General features: G+C 36.4%; 1 protein-coding gene across 1 annotated transcript in view; it reads left to right on the top strand.

Annotated features, from left to right (window-relative positions):
* Window positions 1–27,689, top strand: part of ANKRD55 (ankyrin repeat domain 55) — a 376,849-nt gene that overhangs the window by 7,362 nt on the left and 341,798 nt on the right. The window contains exon 2 of the mRNA XM_031445357.2: window positions 26,510–26,616. The gene's annotated coding sequence lies outside the window, so the exon portion shown is untranslated. The remainder of the gene's footprint in view (window positions 1–26,509; window positions 26,617–27,689) is intronic.

Genomic DNA, 27,689 nt, shown 5'->3' with positions numbered 1-27,689 from the left:
GATGTTATTCCAAGAATCCCTAATGCCTAAGGCACTTATATGTTTGGCACTGGTAATTTGAGATCTGACTTGTAGACAAAATGCTGTATCTTGATTTTCTGTCCCAGTATTCAATTTCTATAAGATAAATACAAGTTTTCCTGAATGTTACTTCTCAACCAGCTGGGCCACCTCAGCTTCATTCTAATCCTTTTTAGGGCAATACACAAAACTCACTTAAAAATTTTTTTTTCAATATTATTTTATTTATTTATTTCTATTGAAGTATAGTCAATTTATAATGTGTCAGTTTCTGGTGTACAGCATGGTGTTTCAGTCATACATATATGTATATTTGTTTTCATATTCTTTTTCATTATAGGTTTCTACAAGATATTGAACATATAAAACTCACTTTTAAAGTGATTAATCTCATTGGTGGAATAGTACATGATTATACTTTCTTTATACTCTTCTATGTTTTCTGACCTCTTCAAATAATTTATATTAATTTATTAACAGGAAAAAGTTACAAATTACCTTTTAAAAATGAAAAGGGTTTATTCAAAGAGTGATGATACACAGTATAAATTATGGATGCACTCAACTGAAAGAAGAATGATAACATTATAATGAGATTGGGTAGATTTTGCTCTCTCTCTCTCTTTAATTTCACAGAAAGGTCTTATAAAAAAATGACTATTGTCTCCTTCAAAGAATTGCTTGGAAGGCTTGTCACATATTTCTGTAATGCTGCCATTGTTTATCACACTTCTTTTAAAAAAAAGTCACACTTTTGAATTGTGTATTTTTTTTTTTTGTTTTTTTAACCATCCTTTTTAAGGGTGATTTTGAGTTTGACTGTAAGCTGGCCCAACATCTTTCTTAATTAAAGAAAGTTGTAGTTATGATATAATGAGTTTTATTTTATCTGTCACTTTGTGCCACTGACAAAGTAGCTCTAGGGACAATTTCAAAGAGGAGTTTTTGTTGGAATAAGTATCTTCCTAGTTACTATTTTAAAGGAATCAATATTTAAAATTGATAAGTGTTTAATTTCTCTCTCTTTTTAAAAAAACAAACTCTAGGGTATTCTGTGTACATTCTTTGAAAGGTTTGTACCATAAACTGATAAAAATGTATATGTTTGTGTGTATGTGTTTGCTCCTGAAAGTCTTAAGTAGCAAAATACATAATTATAAAAATGACAAAAATATGTACTTTTAAAGTTTTGTATTTCTTGGTGAAAGGTTATAAATGTTTTAGGTCAGAGAAGATACCTTCATGCTTAGAAGTTGAGGATAATGAGCCATGAGCAAGGAATAATAGAGTGGGCTTCACTCAAGTTTTATACATAACATTGCTTCTCTGCATTGAAGCCTGAAATTCCTGAAAAAAGAACCTTGGATTTTGACTCATTTAGAGACTATAACTGCAATCCTTGGTGAACACCAATTCCGTGTTGATTGTGCTTTTAGCAACAAAGCCTGGATCTAATTTTGTTTCATAGAATAGGAAACAGAACATATTTAGAATTCCCTTGAAGACTATGGTACCAGATACCCTCAGCCAACACAGACTCTGGGAATACAAGACCTGCCTGCTCCTTCAAGTTCCCATGTGCTTGGAAAACCTGTCTTACTTACCTTCCTCTCTTTGTCTGCAACACTGGCTCTGATCCCACCCTTAACTAGACAACCACCTTAGATGCCATCAGTCTGTTGGTATTCTGCGGGGAAGAAATGGTTTCTATTGAATTCTCTCAATGCCTTTGAAGATAGTTTGGCAGCCTTTTGTCTGTCAAGATGAACCCCCCTCCCAGTCCTCCACCACTGTTCTGTCAGACAAGCTCATTAGAAAAAGGACAGGGGATTAAATGGAGGCAAGGAGCTCCCATCTCCACACTCACTCATCTGTCTGTAGGTGAGGTACCTGCCCCTGAATTTCTAGTTAAACCAGAAGTTTGCATATATGACTGGGAGTTGGCTTTCCTCCTGTGTTTCACTCAGGAGCCCAGACTATTAGCCAATCAAGGAGCAAGTGTACTCTAGAGATGAAGTAGTTCTTTCATCTGTGGCTCCATAAATCCAGTTCTGCTCTTTGGAGGGTACAGTGAATGTTCCATAAATAAGAGTTGAGTAAGTGAATTACTCAGTAATTCTCAACAGGAAAAGGTAGGAAGATATACTTATCCAAAAAGAATGTGGTAGAATGTTGAAGGTTTTCTGAAGATTCCATAGAAGTACAGTGGGAGATTCTGACTAATTAGAAAAATTATTTTCAATATTAACTTTTCAGCATGTATTGAGATATAATTTCTGTATTATAAAATGCAGGTATTTTGAATCAACAGTTCAAAGACTTTTTACATATTTATATACCCATGTGGCTATCACCTAGGTCAAGATCTCAGATATTTTTAGCATCTAAGAAAGTTCCCACCCAAACTTCCTCAGCCCAGGGTAACATTTATTCTTATTTTCATCTCCATGGATTAGTTTTGCCTATTCTTGAAAGTCATGTAATTCTAAAGTTGTACTCAATTGTAGCTGACTTTCACTCAGTATAATATTTTTGAAAATTTATCTATGTTGTTGCAGGCCAATGAGTTCATTTATTTTTATTGCTCTATAGTGTTTCACACATGGAAGCTAGTTGCATTGTTTATAATACAATTTCTTATTTTATTTTATTTACTTTTTTAATATATGTATTTTTATTGAAATATAGTCAGTTTACAACATTGTGTCAATTTCTGGTATACAGCACAATGTTTCAGTCACACATGAACATATATATTCATTTTCATATTCTTTTTCACCATAAGTTACTACAAGATATCAAACATAGTTCCCTGTGCTATTCAGAATGAACTTGTTGTTTATATATTCTATATATATCAGTTAGTATCTGCAAATGCAATTTCTTTTTTTAGATTGAGGTATAATTAATTTACATTATAGTAGGTTCAGGTGTACAGCATAGTGATTCAAAATTTCTACATATTATATTCCATTTTAATTTATTATAAAGAAACAAGTTTTTTATGTATAGCACAGGAAACTATATTCAACATCTTGCAATAACCTTTAATGAAAAAGAATATGAAAATGAATATGTATGCATATGCGTGACTGGGACATTGTGCTGTACATCAGAAATTGACACATTGTAACTGACTATACTTCAATTAAAAATTTATTGTAAAATATTGACTATTTGCTGGGCTATACAATATATCCTTCTATCATTTATTTTCTACAGAGTAGTTTGTACCTCTTAATTCCTTATGCCTATCTTGCATCTCCTGCCTTCCTTCTCCCTACTGGTAACCATTAATTTGTTCTTTATATTTGTGAATCTGTTTCTATTTTGTTGTACTAATGTATTTGTTTTACTTTTTAGATTCCACATATAAGTGATAACATACAATATTTGTCTTTCTCTCTCTGACTTATTTCATTAAGTATAGTACCCTTCAGGTCCATCCATATTGTTGCAGATGGCAAAATTTCATCCTTTTTATGGTCAAGTAGTATTCCATTGTATATATATATACCATATCTTATTTATCCATTCACATCTGTTGATGGGCACTTAGGTTGCTTCCATATCTGGACTATTATAAATAATACTGCTGTGAACATTGGGACACAGGTATCTTTTCAAAATAGTGTCTTAGTTTTCTTCATATATATATATATATATATCTAGGGGTGGAATTGCTGGATTATATGGTAGTTCTAATTTTAGTTTTTTGAGGAAGCTCCATTCTGTTTTGCAGAACCAGTCTACATTCCCATGTACAGTGTACAAAGGCTCACCTTTCTCCACATTCTCGTCAACATTTGTTATTTGTGGTCCTTTTGATGATAACCTTTCTGACAGATGTGAGGTGATATTTCACTGTGGTTTTGATTTGCATTTCTCTGATGATTAGTGATACTAAGCATCTTTTCATGTGCCTGTTGGCCATCTGTATGTCTTCTTTCTATCCGGGTCTTTTGCCCATTTTTTAAATTGGGTGGTTGTTGTTGTTGTGATATTGAGTTGTATAAGCTGTTTATATATTTTGGATATTAACCCCTTATTGGTCATATCATTTGCAAATATTTTCTCCCATTCGGTAGGCTGTCTTCATTTTGTTGATGGTTTCCTTTGCTATGCAAAAGTTTTCAATTACGAACCATTTGTTTATTTTTTGCTTTTGTTTCCTTTGCCTTAGGAGAGAGAGCCAAAAAAATATTCTTAAAATACATATCAAAGAGTGTTCTGCCTATGTTTTCTTCTAGGAGCTTTATGGTATCAGGTCTTACATTTAGGTCTTTAATCCATTTTGGATTTATTTTTGTATATAGTGTTAGAAAATTTTTTTTTTTTACATTTTTTATTGATTTATAATCATTTTACAATGTTGTGTCAAATTCCAGGGTAGAGCACAGTTTTTCAGTTATACATGATCATGTATATATTCATTGTCACATTTTTAAAATTTCATTCTTTTACACCTGGCTGTCCAGTTTTCCCAACACCACTTACTGAAGAGACTGTCTTTCCCCCGTTATATATTCTTGCTTCCTTTGTCGTAGATTAATTGGCCATATATGTGTATGTTTATTTCTGGGCTCCCTATTCTATTCCATTGATCTATGTGTCTGTTTTGTGTCAATAACCATACTGTTGATTACTATAGCTTAGTAGTATAGTCTGAAGTCAGGGAGCATGATTCCCCCAGCTCTGTTCTTTTTTCTCAAGATTGTTTTGATTATTCTGGGTCTTTTAGGTTTCCATACAAGTTTTCATATTATTTATTCTAGTTCTATGAAAAATGCCTTTGGTATTTCAATAGGAATTGCATCAAATCTGTAGATTTCCTGGGTAGTATGATCATTTTAACAATATTTTCTTCCAATCCATGAACATAGTATATCTTTCCTTTGTGTTAACTTCAGTTTCTTTCATCAATGTCTTACAGTTTTTGGAGTAATGTCTTCTACCTCCTAAGATTATTCCTAGGTATTTTATTCTTTTTTATACCATGGTAAATGAGATTGTTTTCTTAACTTCTCTGATAGTTCATTGTTGGTGTATAAAATACAACATATTTCTGTATATTAATTTTGTTTTCTACAACTTTGCCTAATTTGTTGAAGAACTCTAGTAGTCTTTTAGTAGTGTCTTGAGGATATTATATATAGTATCATGTCATATGCAAGTAGTGATAGTTTTATTTCTTTCCAATTTGGATTCCTTTTTTTTCTTTTTCTTGTCTGATTGCTGTGGCTAGGACTTCCAATACTATATTGAATAAAAGTGATAAGAATGGGCATATTTGTCTTGTTCCTGATTTTAGAGGAAATGCTTTCAGCTGTTCACCGATGAGTATAATGTTATCTGTGGGTTTATCATATATGACCTTTATTATGTTAAGGTATGGTCTCTCTATACTCACTTCCTGGGAATTTTTTTTTTTTTAATCATAAATGGATGTTTGAATTTTGTCAAAAGCTTTTTCTGCATCTATTGGGATGATCATATGATTTTTGTTCTTTAGTTTGTTGGTGTTATGTATGACATTGATTTGTGGATACTGAACCTTCTTTGCATCCCTGGAATAAATCCCACTTGATTATGGTGTGTGATCCTTTTAATGTATTGTTTTTCTTTTTTTGATTTTTTAATTGAAGTATAGTCAGTTTACAATGTTGTGTTAATTTCTGGTGTATGGCATAGTGATTTAGTTTTATATATATAATATATATATAAAATATATATAAAACATATACATATATAATATAAATATAAAATATAAGAAATTTATAAATGTATAATATATATGTATAATATATAGGTGTATAACATACACACACACATACATACATATATATATGTATGTATGTGTGTGTGTGTGTGTGTGTGTATATATGTATATATATATATTCCTTCTCATATCCTTTTTCATTGTAGGCTATTAAAAGGTATTGCATATAGTTCCCTGTGTTGTACAGTAGGATCTTGCTGTTTATCTATTTTATATATAGTAGTTAGTATCTGCAGATCCCAAACTCTCAAATTAACCCTACACCCTCCCTTTCCCCACCCTGCTCCTGGTAACCACAAGTTTGTTTTCTATGTCTGTGAGTCTGTTTATGTTTTATAAATAAGTTCATTTGTGTCTTTTTTTTTTTTTTTTTTTTAGATTCCACATATAAGTGATACCATACAGTATTTTTCTTTCTCTTTCTGGCTTACTTCATTTAGTCTTTCTGGCTTACTTCACTTAGTAATGTATTGTTGAATTTGGTTTGCTAATATTTTGTTGAGAATTTTTGCATCTATGTTCATCAGTGATATTGGTCTCTAATTTTTTTTCTGATATCTTTGTCTTATTTTGCTATCAGAGTGATGCTGGCCTTGTAGAATGAGTTTGGAAGCATTTCTTCTGCAATTTTTTGAAATAATTTGAGAATAGGTGTTAACTCTTCTCTAAATGTTTGGTAGAATTTACCTGTGAAGCCATCTTGTCCTGGACTTTTGTTTGCTGGGAGTTTTAAAATTACTCATGCAACTTTGTTACTGGTAATTGGTCTGCTCATATTTTCTATTTCTCCTGGTTCAGTCTTGGAGAGTGTACCTTTCTAAGAATTTGCCCATTTCTTCTAGGTTGTCCATTTTATTGGTGTATAACTATTCATAATAATCTCTTATGATCCTTTACATTTCTGTGATATCAATGTAACTTCTCCTTTTTCATTTTTGATTTTATTAATTTGGACCCTCTCCCTTTTTTCTTGATGAGTCTGGCTGAATTTTGTTTATCTTTTCACAGAACCAGCTTTTAGATTCACTGATCCTTTCTATATGTATTTAGTCACTATTTCATTTATTTCTTCTCTGATCTTTATGATTTCTTTTCTTCTACTAACTTTGAGGATTTTTTTTTTTTTTTTTTTTTTTTTGGTTCTTCCTTTTCTAGTTCCTTTAGGTATGACCTTAGGTTGTTTTAGATTTTTCTTGTGTCCTGAGGTGGGCTTTTGTTGCTTTGAACTTTCCTCTTAGAACTGCTTTTACTGGATCCCATAGATTTTGGATCGTTGTGTTTTCATTTTCATGTCTCCAGATTGAAAAAAAAAAATTCTTCTTTGTTTTCTTCAGTGATTCATTAATTTTTAGTAGCAAAGTTTTTAGTCTCCATGTGTTTGTGTTTTTTTTTTTTTGTTTGTTTGTTTTTTTTTTGCAGTATTTTTCCTTGTTGATTTCTAGTCATAGCATTGTGGTCAGAAAAAACGCTTGATTTTATTTCAGTTTTCGTAAGTTTACTGAGCCTTGTTTTCTGGCCTACCATATGATCTTTCCATGGACAGTAGTACTTGAAAAGAATGTATATTCTGCTGCTTTTGGATGGAAAGTTCTCTGTATATCAATAAATTCCATTTATTCTAATGGGTTATGTAAGGTCTGTGTTTCCTTATGATTTTCTATGTAAATGATCTGTCCAGTGATATAAATGGTGTGTTAAAGTCCCCTACTATTACTGTGTTATTTTCAATTTCTCACTTTATGTCTGTTAATATTTGCTTTACATATTCTACTCCTTTTTTGGATGCATATATATTTACAATTGTTACATCTTTTTCTTGGATTGATCCCTTTATCATGATGTAATGTCCTTTGTCTCTTGTTACAGTCTTTGTCTTAAAATCTATTTTGTCTAATATAAGTATTGCTACCCCATCTTTCTTTTGAATTCCATTTGCATGGAATACCTTTATTCCATCCTTTCACTTTCAGTCTGTATGTGTCTTTAGATATGAAGTGAGTCTCTTGTAGGCAACACATATATCGGTTTGTTCTTGTATCCATTCAGCCACTCTGTTTCTTTTGATTAGAGAATTTAGTCTATTAACATTTAAAGAAACTATTAATAGGTATATACTTATTGCCATTTTGTTAATTGTTTTCGGGTTTATTTACAATTCTTTCTTGTTCCTTTCTTCCTATTTTTTCTCTTTCATTGTGATTTAATGACTATCTTTAGTGTTATGTTTACATTCCTTTCTCTCTTTTGTGTCTGTGTCTCTTAAAGATTTCTGGTTTGTGCTTACCATGACTCTTATGAAAAGAAATCTGTATATATAGATGACTATTTTAAATTACTGATCTCTTAATTTCAAATGCATTTTAACAATCCTGCATTTTTACTCCCCTCCCCCAATGATTACTGACTTCATATTTTACATCTTTTTACTTTGTGTATCCCTTAACTACTTACTGTAGATAGAGATGATTTTACTACTTCTGTCTTTTAATCTTCCTACTAGCTTTGTATATGGTCGATTTACTACCTTTCATGTATATTTGCCTTTACCAATAAGCTGTTTCCTTTTGTAATTTTCATATTTCTAGTTGTGGCCTTTTCTTTTTCACTTAGAGAAGTTCCTTTAATGTTTCTCATAAAGCTTGTTTGGTGGTGTTGAACTTTCTTAGCTTTTGCTTATCTGTGAAACTTTTGATCTCTCCATCTAATCTGAATGAAAGATTTGCCATGTAGAGTATTCTTGTTTTTAGGTTTTTACCTTTCTTCAATAGAAATATATTGTGTCACTCTCTTCTAGCTTGCAGTTTCTCTGGAAAAGTCAGCTGATAGCCTTTTGAGGGTTGCTTTGTACATAACTTGTTGCTTTTCCTTTGATACCTTTAATATTCTGTCTTTATCTTTAATTTTTACCATTTTAATTACAGTTTGCCTTTGTGTGGTCCTCTTTTGGTTGACCCTGTTTGGGACTCTCTGTGATTCCTAAACCTGGATATCTGTTTTCTTTCCCAGGTTAGAGAAATTTTCAGCTGTTATGTCTTCAAGTATGTTCTTTGTCTCTTTACTTCTCTTTTCTTTCTGGAACTCCTATAATGCACATATTAGTATGCTTGATGTTATCTTGGAATTCTCTTAAACTGCTGTCATTTCTTTTTATTTATTTTTTTTCTTTTCTTGTTGGGCTTCAGTAATTTTCCACTACTTTGTGTTGCAGCTCATTGATTCATTCCTCTCTATCATTTAGTCTACTATTGATTTCTTCTAATGTATTTTTCATTTCAATTATTGTATGCTTCATCTCTGTTTGGTTCCTTATATTTTCTAACTGTTTGTTTAAAACTTTTCAGTTCTCACTCTGTTTATCTGTTTTTCTCCTGAGTTTTTTTTTAATGTCTTTACAATCATTACCTTGGACTCTTTTATTGAGCAGATTGCCTTGCTCCACTTAGTTCTTCTGGGGTTTTATCTTGTTTCTTCATTGGGGACATGTTCCTCTGTTGCTTCATTTTGCCTTATTTACTATATATATTTATATTTATTTGGTAGCTTGGTTACTTTTCCTGACCTTTCAGAAGTGGTCTTTTGTGGGAAATGTCCCATGCATCCCAGCACTGCAATCCCCTCTGGTCACCAGAGCTATATGCTCTAGAGATACCCCTTATGTGGGCTGTGTGGGTCCTTCTGTTGTGAGGGCTGACAACTATGGGTGGTCTAATAGACATGGCTGGCTCTCAGTCTGGTTGCTTGCCAGTCTTCGCCTTGTGTGGGGGCTGCTGGCCACTGGTTTGCAGGTCCAGGTCATGAGGTGGCTGGCTAAAGAACCCTGAGGAGTCCTGGGGCTGGTGCTGGCTCTCTGGTAGGCAGATCTGGGTCCCAGAATCTCTGGCTGCAGTGCCATTGGGGTCCTTGAGTTCGTATGTTGGCTTGCGTGAGTGAAACTGGGGACTATATATATTTAGAATCATTTTGTCAATTCCTCCTTTAAAAGAGGTTGCTGGGATTTTGATCAGTATTGCATTGTATCTAATAAATCAATTGAGAAAAAAGTTAATTTTTCCCAATCCATGAATATGGATATATCTCTCTATGTAGTTAGGTCATTATGAAAGAAAGACTAGTATTTAGTATTAAAATACAAGTTGTGTGGTGAGAAAGAACATCATACGGTTTAAAAAACTTGCTGCCTTACTCAGAGGATGGAATTCTTTTTTAGGGAGAGAATTGCTTTTTTTTTTTTTTTTTTCCTTTTTTAAAAAATAATATAGGACATGATGTGGAAAGAGAATCAAAAGACTAAAAGAACTAAATTTCTTTTTGAATCAAGTAGCAGAAAATATTTCTGGTGCTTTGAGGGCTGAAGAAAATGGGGGTGCTCACAACCTGTGGTGAACTGTGAAGATAAAAGCACCAAGACCATTAGGAGCTGAAGACAGTAAGAGTCAGGCTGTGACTTAAATGGACCCTGATTGTGGGGCCACCATTTTTTGCTCTAAGAGGAGAATGACCCCAAGTACTGAGGTGATTAATTTCTTTAAAAGTTGGTTAAAGGATATCTTAGAGGGTAGGGAGTTGGATTATATTTGGAAAACAAACAAACAAAAAATCCCTATCATTTTCCTAACATAAATACCAAAGAGGACCTTTGTAGTACCCATCTTTCTTTTATGGTGGGAACTCTCCATGAACTACCCCCTCATCACATGAACATAAATAATAATTCAGGTGGAATGACCAATTCACTCAAGTTGGACACTGCAATTTGTCTGGGTTTACAGAATAAGTAACACAATAGAGATCTCAAAAGTTAGAATTTTCTTGGAAAAGCTTGTACAATGATGTGGTAGGCTATTTCCAAAATGGCCCTCAATGATCCCTACCTCCTTGTATTCATTCCCTTGTGTAATCATTTCCCCTTGTGTGTAGGCTGAGCCCAGTGACTTATTTTTAAATTTCTAAAGAATAGAATATGACAAAAGTAAAGGGCAATCATACCCTAGATTGGGTTTTCAAAAACCGTGATTTCCATCTTGCTTTTACTGTCCCTCATGCTGACACTCCCTCTTGCTCTCACACTTGCTCATTCTGATGAAGTAAGCTGCCATGTTCTGACAGATGGCAAAGACCTGAGGACCATCTCACTGAGGAACTAAGACTTTAAATCCAACAGTCCATAAGGAACTGAATCCTACCATTTCAGTAACTTGACTGAGCTTGGACACAGATCCTTCCCCCATTTACCTGTGAAATGACTGCAGTCCTAGCTGGCACCTTAATTGTAGCCTTGTGAGAGACCCAGAGCTAGAGGACTTAGCCAAACCACCCCCAGATTCCTGACCTACAGAAACTGGGCTAATTGCACAACAACAGATAATTAAGACAAATGATAACATTAATGACTAGCATTCTTAGGAGACGGAGAAAATGGCGGAGTAGAAGGACGCTCGCAGGTCACCCTCTCCCACAAATACACCAAGACCCACATCTACAGACCCACTCAGCCAACCAGAGCACCTGTGGAACTCCAACAGAACATCGCCCTCTTCAAAAGATAAAGACGCCAAAAATCTGGTAGGAGAAAAGGAAAAAAGAAAGAACAAAAGGCAAAGCAGCGCGGGACGGGTCCCGCGGGGAGGGAGCGGCAAAGGAGGACTGGCGCTCGCTTGCTGGGTCTCCCCTCTCCAACTGAGAGGCCAGCGGGACTGAGGGGGAGCCTCCGAGGCTCGGATCTGTACAGAGGAGCCCTTGACTAACAACTAAGTTAAACGGGCACAGAGTGTCACCCCGACACCCAGCCTGAGACGCGGGCCGGCAGCGGCGGGCAGGGCCAGGCTGCACAAGCCGGGCTGAGGACAGAAGTGGCTGCACGGAGGCAGCCCCAGGGGAACGCAAGGGGCTGCGCGCTGTGGCTGTGGGGGCACAGGGCAGAACAACCTGGACCCTCCATAAAACAGCAAGGTTGATGTGCTCTTGGGGGAAGGGTGCACACCCCCATCTCTGAAAACCCGCGGAAAGTTTTCGGGGGAAGAGAGGCGGGGCTCAGGCACAGCCGCCATATCCTCTGCGCTTAGCACCCAGGCGGGGGCGGGGGCGAAACCTGCATCCTCACCGAAGGGCTTAGCAGCCGCAAAGGCCAGACTGAGACTGGCCTGCACCCCGGGGCAGACAGGATCCTTCCATCCTGGTCCCTCAGAGAACTTGCTCCACAAAGACAAACAAGGAGCTGGGTTCTGGCTCGGAGCAGGGACAAGGCTGTCCCTCCGTCTTCCCCGAGCCCACCCGCGGAGCGCCGACCAGGGCGGAGCGCGCAGCTGCACAGAGAGCGGAACTATCGGCGGTGCAGGTAGAGGGAGAGCGGCCCCCCTGCCTTTCGGGCAGGAACACAGCCCCTGACCGAGGTGCTGGGAGGGGGCACGACCCGCCCTCCTATCTGGCCAGTCTGCAACATCTGACTGCGGCATCCGGAGGGGCAGCGACCCGCCCGCCCACAGCAGAGAGCTGCACCTGACCCAGTGTTAGGAGGAGGCGCGATCTGCTTACCGACAGGTGCTGGGAGCAGCACAGAAGAGGGCGCCAACGGAGGGCCTCTGAAAACAGCAAGCTGAGCTTCCAAAACAGGACGAAGACAGAAAGACTTCACATTAAAAGCACACAAACTCCAGGAGAACACCGACAAGCCCCCCCTCCCCCCCTTTTTTTTTTAAATCTGTTTTTACCTGTTCTATTTTCTATTACTCTCTTAATCTTTACTTCTTAATTCATTTTTATTTCTCTTGGGTTTTGATGTCCTGCTATTGATTAGACACAGGTTTCAAATACATCTATTCATCTCCCCCCCCCCTTTTTTTGTAAAGGTTTCAAAAGGACGTCTCAACCCGATTAATACTCTGCTTCAACTCACTCTTCTATTATTCATTATACACTGTTTTCAAACCCTCTTTCTCCCTTCTTTTAAAATTCTTTCTCTCTCTCTCTTATTTTTTTTTTCTTTTTTTCCTAAGTTCTATTCCTAAATAGGCATCAGATAGATAAAATCCTTAAGGACCAAAATAAACAACTGATACTCCATAAACCACAGTGCCAAAGCGGTATGAGCAAGATGAAGAAGCAGAAAAACCTTTCCCAATTAAAAGAACAAGAGAAATCCCCTGAAAGAAAGATCAACGAAATAGACATCAATAGCCTACTAGATCAAGATTTCAAAAAAGGAGTGATCGAATTGCTGAAGGAATTAAAAGAGACAGTGTTTAGAGATATAAAATATGTCAAAAATGAAATTGAAGCTATAAAGAAGAGCCAAGTAGAATGGGTAAACTCATTGACAGAGATGAGGAATGATCTAATAGCTGTGCAAAGCCGACTAGATAATGCAGAGGAACGAATTAGTGATCTAGAAGACAGGGCAATAGAAAGCACCCATTCAGAAGAACTACAAGAGAAGCAAATAAAAAATAATGAAAATAGCATAAGGGACCTATGGGCTCATATAAAGCGTCCCAATCTTCACATAATAGGGGTCCCAGAAGGAGAAGAAAGATCAAAGGGGATTGAAAGGTTTTTGAAGAAATCATGACTGAAAACTTCCCAAACTTAAAGAAGGAATCAGATATCCAAGTACAGGAAGCTCAGAGGGTCCCAAACAGGAAGAACCCAAATAGACCCACACCAAGACATATCATAATCGAGATGGCCAGAGTCAAGGATAAAGAAATGATTCTAAAGGCAGCAAGAGAAAAGCAAAGAGTAAGTTACAAGGGAACCCCCATAAGGCTCTCAGCTGATTTCTCTACACAAACACTACAGGCCAGAAGGGAGTGGCAAGATACATTCAAAGCCCTGAATGAAAAAAAGATGCAGCCTAGGATCCTTTATCCAGCAAGGCTATCCTTTAGGATAGAAGGAGAAATAAAGAGTTTCACAGACAAAAAAAAAGCTGCAGGAATTTAGCAACACTAAACCCATGCTAAAAGAAATATTGAAAGGGCTATTCTAAATAGAAAAGCAGCAGGATGCTACAGAAATGAGAAACACACAACTGGAAATGTGATAACTCATGAATTACAAATAAAGTAAACATGAAATTATAAAAGAAGACATAGAAATCACTGAGAGTGGGAAAGGGAGGCAGGGAAATATAGAATATTTTTTTCTTTCTTTTTTAAATTTTTTTAACAGTAGGATGGGTTTGAGATCATGTTACTATCAGTTTAATAAAAACAGTTACAGTAATGGGTTGACAGATTTACAAGAAAGGGTAACCACAAGCCAGAAATTTACAAAGGAGTCACAAAAAGTAAATAAAATCCATGATAATACAAAGGAAAATTACCAAACCACAAAAGGAAGAAGAAAGGAACAAAGAGGATATACCAATTCAACTGCAAAGATAAGTTCAAAATGGCAATAAACACACATCTATCATTAACTACTGTAAATGTTAATGGACTAAATGCTCCAGTCAAAAGACACAGAGTGGCAGACTGGATAATAAAGCAAGAACCTTCAATATGCTGCATACAAGAGACCCACTTTAGGGAGAAGGACACATATAGATTGAGAGTGAAAGGATGGAAAAGGATATTCCATGCAAATGGAAAAGCCAAAAAAGCAGGTGTTGCAGTACTGATTTCAGACAAAATAGACTTTAAAACAAAGGCCATAAAGAAAGATAAAGAAGGACATTTTATAATGATTAAAGGAGTGATACAAGATGAGGATATTACACTCGTTAATATATATGCACCCAATATAGGAGCACCTAAGTACATACAAGAATTACTAACAGAGATAAAGGGGGATATTGATGGGAATACAATCATAGTTGGAGATTTTAACACTGCATTAACATCACTAGACAGATCTTCCAGACAAAATAAACAAGGCAACAGAGAAATTAAATACTACAATAGAAAAACTAGATTTGGTGGATATTTTCAGAGCATTACACCCCCAAAAAATAGGATATACATTCTTTTCAAGTGCACATGGAACATTTTCCAGGATTTATCATGTACTTGGGCACAAAAGAAACCTCAACAATTTTAAGAAGATAGAAATTATCTCAAGCATCTTTACTGACCACAATGCCATGAAACTGGAAATCAACAACAGAGAAACAAAGGAGAAAAAAAGGAAAGCATGGAGATTAAACAATATGTTATTGAAAAAACAATGGATCAATGAGGAAATCAAAGCTGAAATTAAAAAATACCTTGAGACAAATGATAATGAAAGCACAACCACTCAAAACCTATGGGACACAGCAAAGGCAGTGCTAAGAGGGAAGTTTATAGCGATACAGGCCTTCCTCAAAAAAGAAGAACAATCTCAAATAAACAATTTAACCCACCACCTGAATGAATTAGAAAAAGAAGAACAAAAAGCCCCAAAAAGCAGCAGAAGGAAGGAAATAATAAAGATCAGAGAGGAATTAAATACAATAGAGATTAACAAGACCATAGAAAAAATCAACCAAACCAAAAGCTGGCTTTTTGAAAAAGTAAATAGAATCGATAAACCTCTGGCCAAACTCACAAAGAAGAAAAAAGAGAGAGCACAAATTAGCAAAATAAGAAAGGAAAATGGAGAAATTACAACAAACAAAATAGAAATACAGAATATCATACGAGAATATTATGAAAAAGTATATGGAACCAAACTGGATAACCTAGAGGAGATGGACAAGTTTCTGGAAACGTACTGTCCACCAAAACTGAATCAAGAAGAATCTGAACACTTGAACAATCCGATCACTAGAAAGGAAATAGAAATAGCAATTAAAAACCTCCCTACAAATAAAAGTCCAGGACCGTACGGCTTCACTGGGGAATTCTACCAAACATACAAAGAAGAACTCATACCAGTCCTTCTCAAACTCTTCCAGACGATTGAAAAGTAGGGAATACTCCCAAACTCATTCTATGAAGCCACCATCACCCTGATACCAAAACCAGGCAAAGACACTACCAAAAAAGAGAATTATAGGCCAATATCACTGATGAACATAGACGCCAAAATCCTCACCAAAATTTTAGCAAATAGAATCCAACAACACATAAAAAAGATTATACATCATGACCAAGTGGGGTTCATCCCGGGGACACAAGGCTGGTTCAACATACGCAAATCAATCAGTGTAATACATCACATCAACAAGAGAAAGGACAAAAACCACATGATCATCTCAATCAATGCAGAAAAAGCATTTGATAAAATTCAACACCCATTTATGATAAAAACTCTCGCCAAAGTGGGTATAGAGGGATCATATCTCAACATAATAAAAGCTATATATGACAAACCTATAGCCAGCATAGTACTCAACGGTGAAAAACTCAAAAGCTTCCCACTAAAATCTGGGACAAGACAAGGATGCCCACTATCACCACTCCTATTCAACATAGTCCTGGAAGTCCTAGCCACAGCAATCAGGCAAGAGAAAGAAATAAAAGGGATCCAAATTGGAAAAGAAGAGGTGAAAGTGTCATTATATGCTGATGACATGTTACTATATATAGAAAACCCTAAAAGGTCCACACAAAAGCTAGTAGAGCTGATTGAAGAATTCAGCAAGGTAGCAGGTTACAAAATTAACGTTCAAAAATCAGTTGCATTTCTTTACACTAACGATAAATCAACAGAAGAAGAAAGTAAAGAAACAATCCCCTTTAAAATAGCACCCAAAGTAATAAAATATCTGGGAATAAATCTAACCAAGGAGGTGAAAGAATTATACACAGAAAACTATAAACCATTGATGAAGGAGATTAAAGAAGACTTTAAAAAATGGAAAGATATCCCATGCTCTTGGATTGGAAGAATCAATATTGTTAAAATGGTCACACTGCCCAAGGCAATCTACAGATTTAATGCAATCCCTATCCAATTACCCAGGACATATTTCACAGAACTAGAAAAAATCATAATAAAATTCATATGGAACCATCAAAGACCTAGAATTGCCAAAGCATTACTGAAGAGAAAGAAAGAGGCTGGAGGAATAACTCTCCCAGACTTCAGACAATACTATAGAGCTACAGTCATCAAGACAGCATGGTATTGGTACCAAAACAGACATATGGACCAATGGAACAGAATAGAGAGCCCAGAAATGAATCCACAAACTTTTGGTCAACTCATCTTTGACAAAGGAGGCAAGAATATACATTGGAATAAAGACAGTCTCTTCAGCAAATGGTGTTGGGAAAACTGGACAGCAGCATGTAAAACAATGAAGCTAGAACACTCCCTTACACCATACACAAAAATCAACTCAAAATGGATTAAAGACTTAAACATAAGACAAGATACAATAAACCTCCTAGAGGAAAATATAGGCAAAACATTATCTGACATACATCTCAAAAATTTTGTCCTAGAAGAAATAAAAGCAAGAATAAACAAATGGGACCTAATGAAACTTACAAGCTTCTGCACAGCAAAGGAAACCAGAAGTAAAACAAGAAGAAAACCTATGGAATGGGAGAAAATTTTTGCAAGTGAAACCGACAAAGGCTTGATCTCCAGAATATATAAGCAGCTCATACGACTCAATAAGAAAAAAATAAACAACCCAATCCAAAAATGGGCAGAAGACCTAAACAAGCAATTCTCCAAGGAAGACATACAAATGATCAAAAAGCACGTGAAAAAATGCTCAATATCACTAATTATCAGAGAAATGCAAATCAAAACTACAATGAGGTATCACCTCACACCAGTCAGAATGGCCGTCATTCAAAAATCCACAAATGACAAATGCTGGAGAGGCTGTGGAGAAAGGGGAACCCTCCTACACTGCTGGTGGGAATGCAGTTTGGTGCAGCCACTATGGAAAACAGTGTGGAGATTCCTCAAAAGACTAGGAATAGACTTACCATACAAGCCAGGAATCCCACTCCTGGGCTTGTATCCAGAAGGAAATCTACTTCAGGATGACACCTGCACCCCAGTGTTCATAGCAGCACTATTTACAATAGCCAAAACATGGAAACAGCCTAAATATCCATCAACAGGTGACTGGATAAAGAAGATGTGGTATATTTATACAATGGAATACTACTCAGCCATAAAAACCGACAACATAATGCCATTTGCAGCAACATGGATGCTCCTGGAGAATGTCATTCTAAGTGAAGTAAGCCAGAAAGAGAAAGAAAAATACCATATGAGATCGCTCATATGTGGAATCTAAAAAACAAAAACAAAAACAAACAAACAAAAACAAAGCGTAAATAAAGGACAGAAATAGACTCACAGACAGAGAATACAGACTTGTGGTTACCAGGGGGGTGGAGGGTGGGAAGGGATAGACTGGGATTTCAAAATTGTAGAATAGACTACACTGTATAGCACAGGGAAATATACACAAAATGTTATGATAACTCACAGAGAAAAAAATGTGACAGTGTGTATATGTCCATGAATAACTGAAAAATTGTGCTGAACACTGGAATTTGACACAACATTGTAAAATGATTATAAATCAATAAAAAAATGTTAAAAAAATGACTAGCATTCTTGATTGTTAACTACATGTCAGGCACTAAGTGTTTTGCACGTTATTTTTCTTTTCAGCTTCACAATAATCCTATGAAGAAAATATTCATATGCTCATTTTACAGATGGGGGAAGTGAGCCTTAGAGTAATTTGCCAAAGTTAAAGAGCTAGTAAATAAAATCAGAATTTAAATCTGCACAGTGTTTCTCTAGTATCTGAATGCTTAAACAGTGTGCTCTGTTTGCTATATCAACTAATCTCTTTCATCCACAATACATTTTTCCACTGAAATGGCTGCTTTTTAAAGTCGAATGACATTGCAGTTTTTGAGTAAAGTGACTCCAAAACTGGGCTTATCTTGGAGATAGGCAGGCAAAAACCAGAGAGAAGACCAGCAGTCTTGTGTGAAAGGCATATGCCATGCAGTCAAATTCTTTGATTTGGAGCTGAGATTTGCCTTAGTGGTAGGAAAGTAGGAAAGGAAGCAAAAATTCCTGGAGAAGGATTGAGGAAGGAGAATGATTCATTGTTTTAGCTTTTATGTCAGCATATCATATTATGAGGATGAAGACAAATCAAGCTTTTCCAGAAAGAATATTGTGTTGCCTCAAATATGCCTCAGCTGAGACCTACTAAGAAAAAGAAAGCCATTCTTAAAATGTTGTGATGTAAAACAGTTATTGTGAGAATAGCTATATTGCTTTAAAAAAAAGGATTTTGGACATAGATTTTATCTCTTTAATATAAAAGTAGTTATTGCATGCTTGATGTAATAAAAACATGAATAGAATAATTGAGAAGATTATAGTGTAAATATTACCCCAATCCCTCCCAGCAGCAATAACCTGACTGATAGTTTTTACTGTTTTGTAATGTGTTTTGTCTCCTAATTATGAATATCTTTTCACGTTAATGACTAGGTCGACATCATTGTTTTTAATGTTCTGTCATATATATGTTCCATTATTTATTAAAAATAATCCTCTGGATATTTAAGTTGCTTCCAATTTTCTGTAATAAACAACTCCACAAGAGAGAACTTTGTACAGACATCTTTTGATTTCTTTAGAGTAAATTTCTAGATTTGAAAGTGTTGGGTCAAAGAGTTTGCATATTTTAGATTTTTATAGGTCTTGCCAAATTGCCTTTGAGAAAGGTTGTACCAAAATTAATTCCCACGAACAGTTAATGAGAGTGCCCATTTCCTACACCCTGGCCAGCAATGGGTATTAACATTCTTTTAAACCTTTGCCCATCTGATAAGTGAAAAATAGCATCTTGTTTTAGTTTACACTCCTTTAATTACTTGGGGAATTAGGCATTCTTTCTCACTGATCATTTGTGTTTCTTCTCCTACAAATTATCTTTTTATGCCATTTGACCATTTTCTCCACTGTATTATATTTTTGAATTAAAAATTTTATAAATACAGAAATTCAGCACTTTTTTTTCCATATGCTGCATTTTATCCTAGATTTTAATCTGTCTTTCAACTGTGACTTACTTTATTTGTTTGGCTTTTTGCTCTGTTGATATTTATATTTTTTATGTCATCAACTCTATCCATCTTTATATTTATAGCTTCTGACATTGTTATGCCTAGGAAGGCCTTTCCTTCTGGCCAGATGTTTACAAAGTCTGGATAACCATAAGGAACCAACATTTTGAAGCAGATTTGGGAAACAAAATGTGAAAGACAATAAATTATAAAAATACTCTTTACTTTTATAGGCTTCATGTTTCCCCTGGGAACTTCTTCATTTGCCATAACTCTGATTAGTGACATTAAAGAAAACACTTCAAGAACTGCCATATATGTTGATTAGAATACACATACCTGTATAAAGTTTAATGTTTCTACTTGGCTACATTCTTCAGAATATTAGTAAAGTAAATAGGTTGTAAATATAATGGTTTATCCCACTATAATTCCAATAACAGATATCTATTACAAAATAACTTATTTTCATGTCATGTTCAGTACTTCACAAAGCTATTTCACATGCATCATTTTGCTTCGTCTTTTCAGCACCAGTACAACTTTATTATTTTCTTTTGATGGATGAGGATACTGAACTTCTGAATGGTTAAATGACTTAGCCAATGTCACACAATCAAAAGATAGCAGAGTCAGGACTCGGACTCATTATCTTTTAAATAAAAAATCCAGTGCTCCCACCAGTTATCAAAATAATAATTATGATCTGTTCAGCTGCTGAATGGAGTCAGTGGAGTTCAGAATTTAGTTGCTTTTCTGGAATTTCAGCAACTTTGATCTTACACAGCTTCTTAGGTTCTAACCTCAGTTTGGTCATGAGAAACAGTGGATTACTATATGTTAGGCTATGATTGTTCTCTTCCTGAGCAAATACTGTCTACAATGCAGGTAGCTCCTTCATTTAACATATTCATTCAGTGGAAACCCTCATTCTTTAGTGGTTGGCTGTCTATTGTATTTCTGTAGTGGTAGAACAGGTTGGCATATATTTCCAACTTGATGTAGAAAGACCTACTTTAGAAGATCAAGGTTGGTATATGGTTTTACAGGTGAAGTGTCTGCCTTTATAGACTCTAAGAAAGTATTGTAAAGAACACAACTGTTTGGTCTGTACACATGCCTTCCCCTATGGCCAATTCTGCCTGGCTTTCTCCTTTCTTCTCCACTCCTTAACTTCTGCCCAGTGCCCACCATCTCCTTTCCCCTTGTTCATTCGTCTGTTTGCTTGTTGTATATCTATTGAACGTCTACTATATGCCAGGCACCTTGCTTGTTGCAGGAGAAAAGAGGTGGATAACATTCCTTCTCTGTTCTTGAGGAATGAGACAGAGATGCCAAAACTTAAATAATGTGTGAGACCAGCCTTGCAGGTGTTGGGTGCTGCTGATATTAAGTTAGTGACCTAATGTTGAACAACTCTAAACATATATTTGCTCAGCAGAGTGGGAAGTTCAGCCTTCCCCAGCATTTTCTCCCCCTGAAATGTCCAAAAATCTCCAGAGTATTTATTTTTATCAAAAGGGTTAGATAGTACAGAATGCTCTCATGTCTTTATAATAAATCTAGAATTTAGTTTCCATACATGTAAGAAATCTGTGGATGTTGGATTAGGAACTACATACCCAAGAAGCAGGCCACTTTCTGTGCTCTGTTGTTGCTGTTGCCAAACAGACAAACAACCCTGAAATAGATAGCCATCTACATGTCTTGCTCATTGATAAGAGTAGCCCTCCCTCTTCTACCACAGTGGTGTGGTATCTCCCCTACTCCAACAAGCAAGAACAGCATCTTTTGAAATTGGCTCATTTCCCTCAAGTCTGGATTATTTATTCTTGTCCATGGTCACCTGTTTATATTCCAATACAGTGTGATCCATGGTAACAGAGACCCAGTTTATCCTTCATGGAGGAGATACTATTTAAGATGACTCTTAAAAGATGAGTGGGTGTTTCCTCAGGCACACAAGGCATAGACTATCACTCATAGCAGAATAATGAGCACAATTCAGCCATAGAGGCATAACACAGATGAGGAGGACACATAAATCACTGTGATAGGAGTGGGAATAGCAGGTAATGGAAGCAGGGAGGTGGGAATAGGCATGCCACTGAGGGATCTGTGTAGCTAGTTGGGGCAGAGATAGGATGAACACAGCATCTCTCCATATCCCAACAGTAGCAACAGGTCCTTTCCAAAGAGAAGGGGCAGAGGTTAGGAAATTATATCAAAGAATCCTCCTGGTCTTGCTGTCTCATCTGAGCTTTGATCTGTTGGAATTGCTGTAGCCATTGTGTCTTTTCCTTCTTTTTTTTTTTTTTTTCCTCTGGTCTACTATCCAGCTAGAAGTTTTGTTCTGTCTTACTCTGTGATTGAGTGGAGCCACCGAGAGTCACAAAATTTAGCAAGATCATATCTCAGCCATGTTCAAACAATTTCCCATCCTCCTAGAATGAAATGTAAAGTCCTACCAGAGTATTGTGTGATTAGCTACTTGCCTTACTCTCTGATATTATATTCTATTATTTTCCCCCTTGCTTCTCGTACTCCAGCCACACTGGTTGCCATGCTGCTCCTCTTGCATGCCAAGCATGTTCCTACCTTCTACTTTTGCACTTTCTATTTCTACTACCATTATGTTCCTGGGCCATTTTTTTCCTATATGTCCATGTGGCTTGCACATATCATTAAGACTTGGCTCAAATGTCATTTCTTGAGACAGAGTTTCTCTGATAACCCTAACTACAGTAATTCTCCATCCCTTTAGCTTGCTTTATTTTTCTGCATGCTGCTTACCATGGCCTGATGTTAAACAATGCGTTTACTTACTTGTCCTTCATCTTTTTCCCTCATTAGAATGTAAGCTCCATGAAAAAAATGACTTTATCTGTCTTTTGTGTTGCTGTAGCCTCAGCACCTAGAACAGTGCCTGACACATAGTAGGTGCTCAGTAAATATTTGCTGAGTGGATGGATGAATAAGTGAATGGATAGATGAAAGAGTCTAGATTCCCCTTGAAGAAAAGTACAGGGTGCAGATCAGAGAGATCTTGGCCATAGGAAGAGAAAACCAAGAGGACATGCCTTTGCAGCCTTGTCCCTCAGCCACAGAGGCAGAAATGATCATTTGCTGGCTCTGAGAACTTCCTGGCCAGCAGGGCAAGGGATCCAGGGAGCAGATCATTGCATAGAACTTTGCTTTCTACAAAGTGGCATTGAATGTGCTCTACATAGTCTATTCTTTCTGTTCATTGCACACCAGCTGCCCTCTCTGGACTTGGGTTTCCCTGCAAGCCCTCTGCACAGCCTCAATCAGCTTTCCATGGTTGGAAGTCCTGTTTACTGCTCACTTGCATTTACTGTTTACAATAAATAGACTAGGGCCCTCAGGGTCAGTCATGCTCAATTAGCTATGTGATTTGACGCAAGGATGAATGAGACTGGTTGGATAGCATGGAGTTGGGTAACAGGAGATAATGCACCCCTTCCCCTCCCCTGAGATGCAATTTCAGATGTTCCCACAGTATGTTTTCATTGTACAGTAGATGCAAGAGCTCCAGCTAGTGTGAGAACCAAGCTTGGATAAGAAAAACACAGTGATGGCACTGTTCCTGCAGGGCTCCCATGCTATTTTCTCAGCATTAAGAAAACCCAACAGTGTCTAAACCACTGACCTCGTGGTGTGTTGGTAGGTTTGCACAATTCCCAAGGGTCATGTTAGCATATGCATTTCAAGGGGGAGATCAAGCTGACTTTGGAAAAAGCAGGACTTGAATACATTTAAGACTTGACTTACGTGTACATTCTCCCTGAGCCAGAGAACAGTTGCTGAAGTCTCCCCCGGCACAGTTAGACATAAATGCCTGGGTCACAATGATGCAGCGATGGAAAGCAGCTAAACTCACAGTAGCACTTAGAAGCTTTTTTTTTTTTTAATACAATCATTGGACCGTTTTGTGGCTATTCCAGAATATGTTTGTTGGAAATACCCCTGGACTCTTCACTGTCTTGCATCACCCTCTTTATTGCTTTGGAAAATATTAGCGAGAGTTGCTCAGTTGCCTGTCGGTAGAGAGCAATCATTCCTCATCAGCTGGGGTGGAGTTCCCTGGTGGCCTTTTTTTTTTTCTGTTCACACAATATTCCCACATCTCTCATCTCATGTTGTAATCTCTCTGGTTACATTAAGCCTGCAGACTTTTCTTAAGTTCTTGCTTATAAAGACAGTATTTAGAAATTGTTTATGAAGTTATTTTTAGTGGGAAGTCATGCAGTGAGCTCCAATTGTCACCTTTCCAAAATTCCAGGAGGCTCGAAGGGCATTCTGCTAAAATTCTAGGGACCAAAGCTAGGGCAACTCTTTTTGGGGTGTTAGCACTATCCTTGGCCCTGCCACTGAGCCTGTTGGCTGCCACCAAGACCACTGAGTAAGCCTCCTCCACTCTAAGCCACTTAATTGGTTGATGAGCTGGATCAAGGAGTAAATGTATGAGGCAGGAACCCTGTCTGCTTTGATCAATGTTGAATACCCAGTGCTTAGCATAGTGGTTACCATATAGTAGGTGCTCAATAATTTGTATTGAGTGAATGAGTAGTGCTATCAATGAATTGCCCATTTTTACTACTCATGAATTTGATATCATCAGTAGCTATTGCTCTTGCTGTATGTGTATGTTTGTTTTTTCTCTTGGTTACAAGGATGTGATTTTTTAGTATTGTCTTCAGGGATAAACAATACAGTGGTTAAAATACAAGCTCTGCTAATCTATGGTGTTAGAAATCTGCTGGGATTGGGTGAGCAGTGACTGGTTGGATCCATAATAATGGTAATTTTCTGGAAATGATCTGGGTTTGTTTGCTTTGTGAAAATTCAAGCACACACTTTTGATTTGAGCACTGTTCAGTATGTGTGTTATTCTTCATTAAGAAGTTTGTTTTCATGGGAATGTAGTTTGGTACAGCCATTATGGAAAACAGTATGAAGATTCCTTAAAACACTGAAAACAGACTTACTATATAATCCAGCAATCCAACTTCTGGGCATATATCCAGAGGAAACTCTAATTCAAAAAGATACATGCACCCCAATGCTCGTAGCAGCACTGTTTACAATAGCCAAGACATGGAAACAGCCTAAATGTCCATCAAAAAATGACTGGATAAAGAAATTGTGGTATATTTATACAATGGAATATTATTCAGCTATAAAAAATAATTAAATAATGCCATTTGCAGCCATCATTCAAAAGTCCACAAATGATAAATGCTGGAGAGGCTGTGGAGAAAAGGGAACCCTCCTATACTGCTGATGGGAATGCAATTTGGTGCAGCCACTGTGAAAAACAGTATGGAGATTCCTCAAAAGGCTAGGAAATGACTTACCATATGACCCAGGAATCCCACTCCTAGGCATATATCCAGAAGGAACCCTACTTCAAAAAGACACCTGCACCCCAATATTCATAGCAGCCGTATTTACAATAGCCAAGATGTGGAAACATCCTCAATGTCCATCAACAGATGACTGGATAAAGAAGTTGTGGTATATTTATACAATGGAATATTATTTAGCCATAAAAATGACAACATAATGCCATTTGCAGCAACATGGATGTTCCTGGAGAATGTCATTCTAAGTGAAGTAAGCCAGAAAGAGAGAGGAAAATACCATATGAGATTGCTCATATGTGGAATCTAAAAAAAAAAAAAAAAAAAAAGAACATAAATACAAAACAAAAACAGACTCATAGACATAGAATACAAACTTGTGGTTGCCAAGGGGGTGGGGGGGTGGGAAGGGACAGACTGGGAGTTCAAAATTTGTAGATATTGACAGGCAAATGCAGAATAGATAAACAAGATTATACTGTATAGCACAGGGAAATACAAGATCTTGTGGTAGCTCACAGCAAAAAAAATGTGACGATGAATATATGTATGTTCATGTATAACTGAAAAATTGTGCTCTACACTGGAATTTGACACAGTATTGTAAAATGACTGTAATTCAATAAAAAACTTAAAAATAAATAAATAAATCTCAATTCCCTAAAAAATAATAATAATAATAATAATGCCATTTGTAGCAACATGAATGGACCTGGAGATCATCATACTAAGTGAAGGAAGCCAGAAAGATAAAGAAAAATACCATATGATATCACTTATAACTGGAATCTAAAAACAAAGACACAAATGAACTTACTTACAAAACAGAGACAGACTCACAGACGTAGAAAACAAACTTAGAGTTACCAGGGGGTAAGGAGGGATAAATTGGGAATTTGGGATTTGTAGATACTAACTACTATATATAAAACAGATAAACAAGGTCCTACTGTATAGCATAGGGAACTATATTCCATACCTTATAATGACCTATAATAAAAAACAAAATGTGAAGGAATTATTTATATGTATATATATATGAATTAATGAGTATGCTGTACACCAGAAATTAATGCAACATTGTAAACTGACTGTATGTCAGTTAAAAAAAAAAGAAGTTTGTTTTCTTTTTTACAAAGATAGACATTAATTGTCTAAGTTTATATCCTGGCTCATCCATTCATTTTGCAGCTGGATAGCCTGGGATAAGTTACTTAACATTTCTGTGTCTTACTTTCATTTGTAAATCAGGAATAATAATCATAATCATAAAAAAATAATAAATGAGTTAATCCATAGTACTCAATAAATGTCAATTATTGGCTATTGTTTTTCAGGAAGTGAGATATTTCAAACCTGGTACAATCAAAGACTTGGAAAATATCACTGGGGGTCATTAGAGTACTCTGCTACCTCCAGGCCGAACCACTTCTAATTTGTCAAGGTCTGTGTACTTCTTAATGGTCTCTTTTCATGTATTTGCTTTTAGTCACCTTCCAAAGTAAACAGACTCTAAAGAATGAATGTGCTTTATGTAATAATACTTGTTTTCCACATTTTTTACCTAGAGAAGCTCTATGAATCACAGAATAGTAGAACCAGAAAAGGTCTTAGAAAATATTCTACCTTTGCTGTCCAATATGTGGTTATGTAAATTTAAATATAAATTAATTGGAAATAAATACAATGAAAATTTAAAATGCTGATCCTCAGTTGCAGTGACTACACCTTAAGTGCTCAGTAGCACATGTGGCCTCTTAGAGGTTACCATACCTGATGGTGCGGGTATAGAACATTTCCATCATAGCAGTATGTTCTTTTGGACAACACTGCTAGATCAATTTTCTTATTATATTTTTGAAAGCACTGAAGTCTAGAGAGATAAACTGATTATACCAAAGTTACACAGCTAGTTAAAGACAGAACTATACTATAGTTTAGATTTCTTGATCTCTGTGTCATGGTATTTATATTTCTATTTGGCTACAAAGACACCTACAGATTCACAGGGCTTCCCCTCTGGTGATTAGTTTGTAGGCGGTATACCATACCTATTATTTCTGGGGACATGATTCTGGTGACTCCAGATATCTGCACTAATACCATATCCCTGAGTTTGGAAAAATACTATCTCTATTTTATTAATTGAGAACAATTTCCATTCGGGAGTCTTTTCTTTTAAGAATCAGTGGGGCATACAGTCACACATAAAGGGTAGCAAGTTGTAGTTAGTTAATAATCATCAATATTTACTGAACATTTATTATGCACCAACCATTTCCTCTAAATGCTTTAATTAAATTGAAGAATGTAAATGAAAGATTATGTGGTATGCCCAAGGTCACAGATAGGCTTGAGATTTGACCCCCAGTCTGGCCTATAGCCCCTGCCCTTACCCACTACACAGTTCTGCGCTTACTGAGCAGCTGTCCTGTGTAGAGCATTATATTAAAGCCTTGGTGAAAACTGAGCATGATGGCAATTTCCAAGCTCTCAAGAAATCAATAATCTGATTAT

This window comes from Camelus dromedarius, chromosome 3 (genome assembly GCF_036321535.1).
Source record: "Camelus dromedarius isolate mCamDro1 chromosome 3, mCamDro1.pat, whole genome shotgun sequence".
Classification (NCBI taxonomy): Eukaryota; Metazoa; Chordata; class Mammalia; order Artiodactyla; family Camelidae; genus Camelus; species Camelus dromedarius.
Note: the sequence above shows the minus strand (reverse complement) of the source record. Positions and strands in the feature narration are given on the sequence as shown.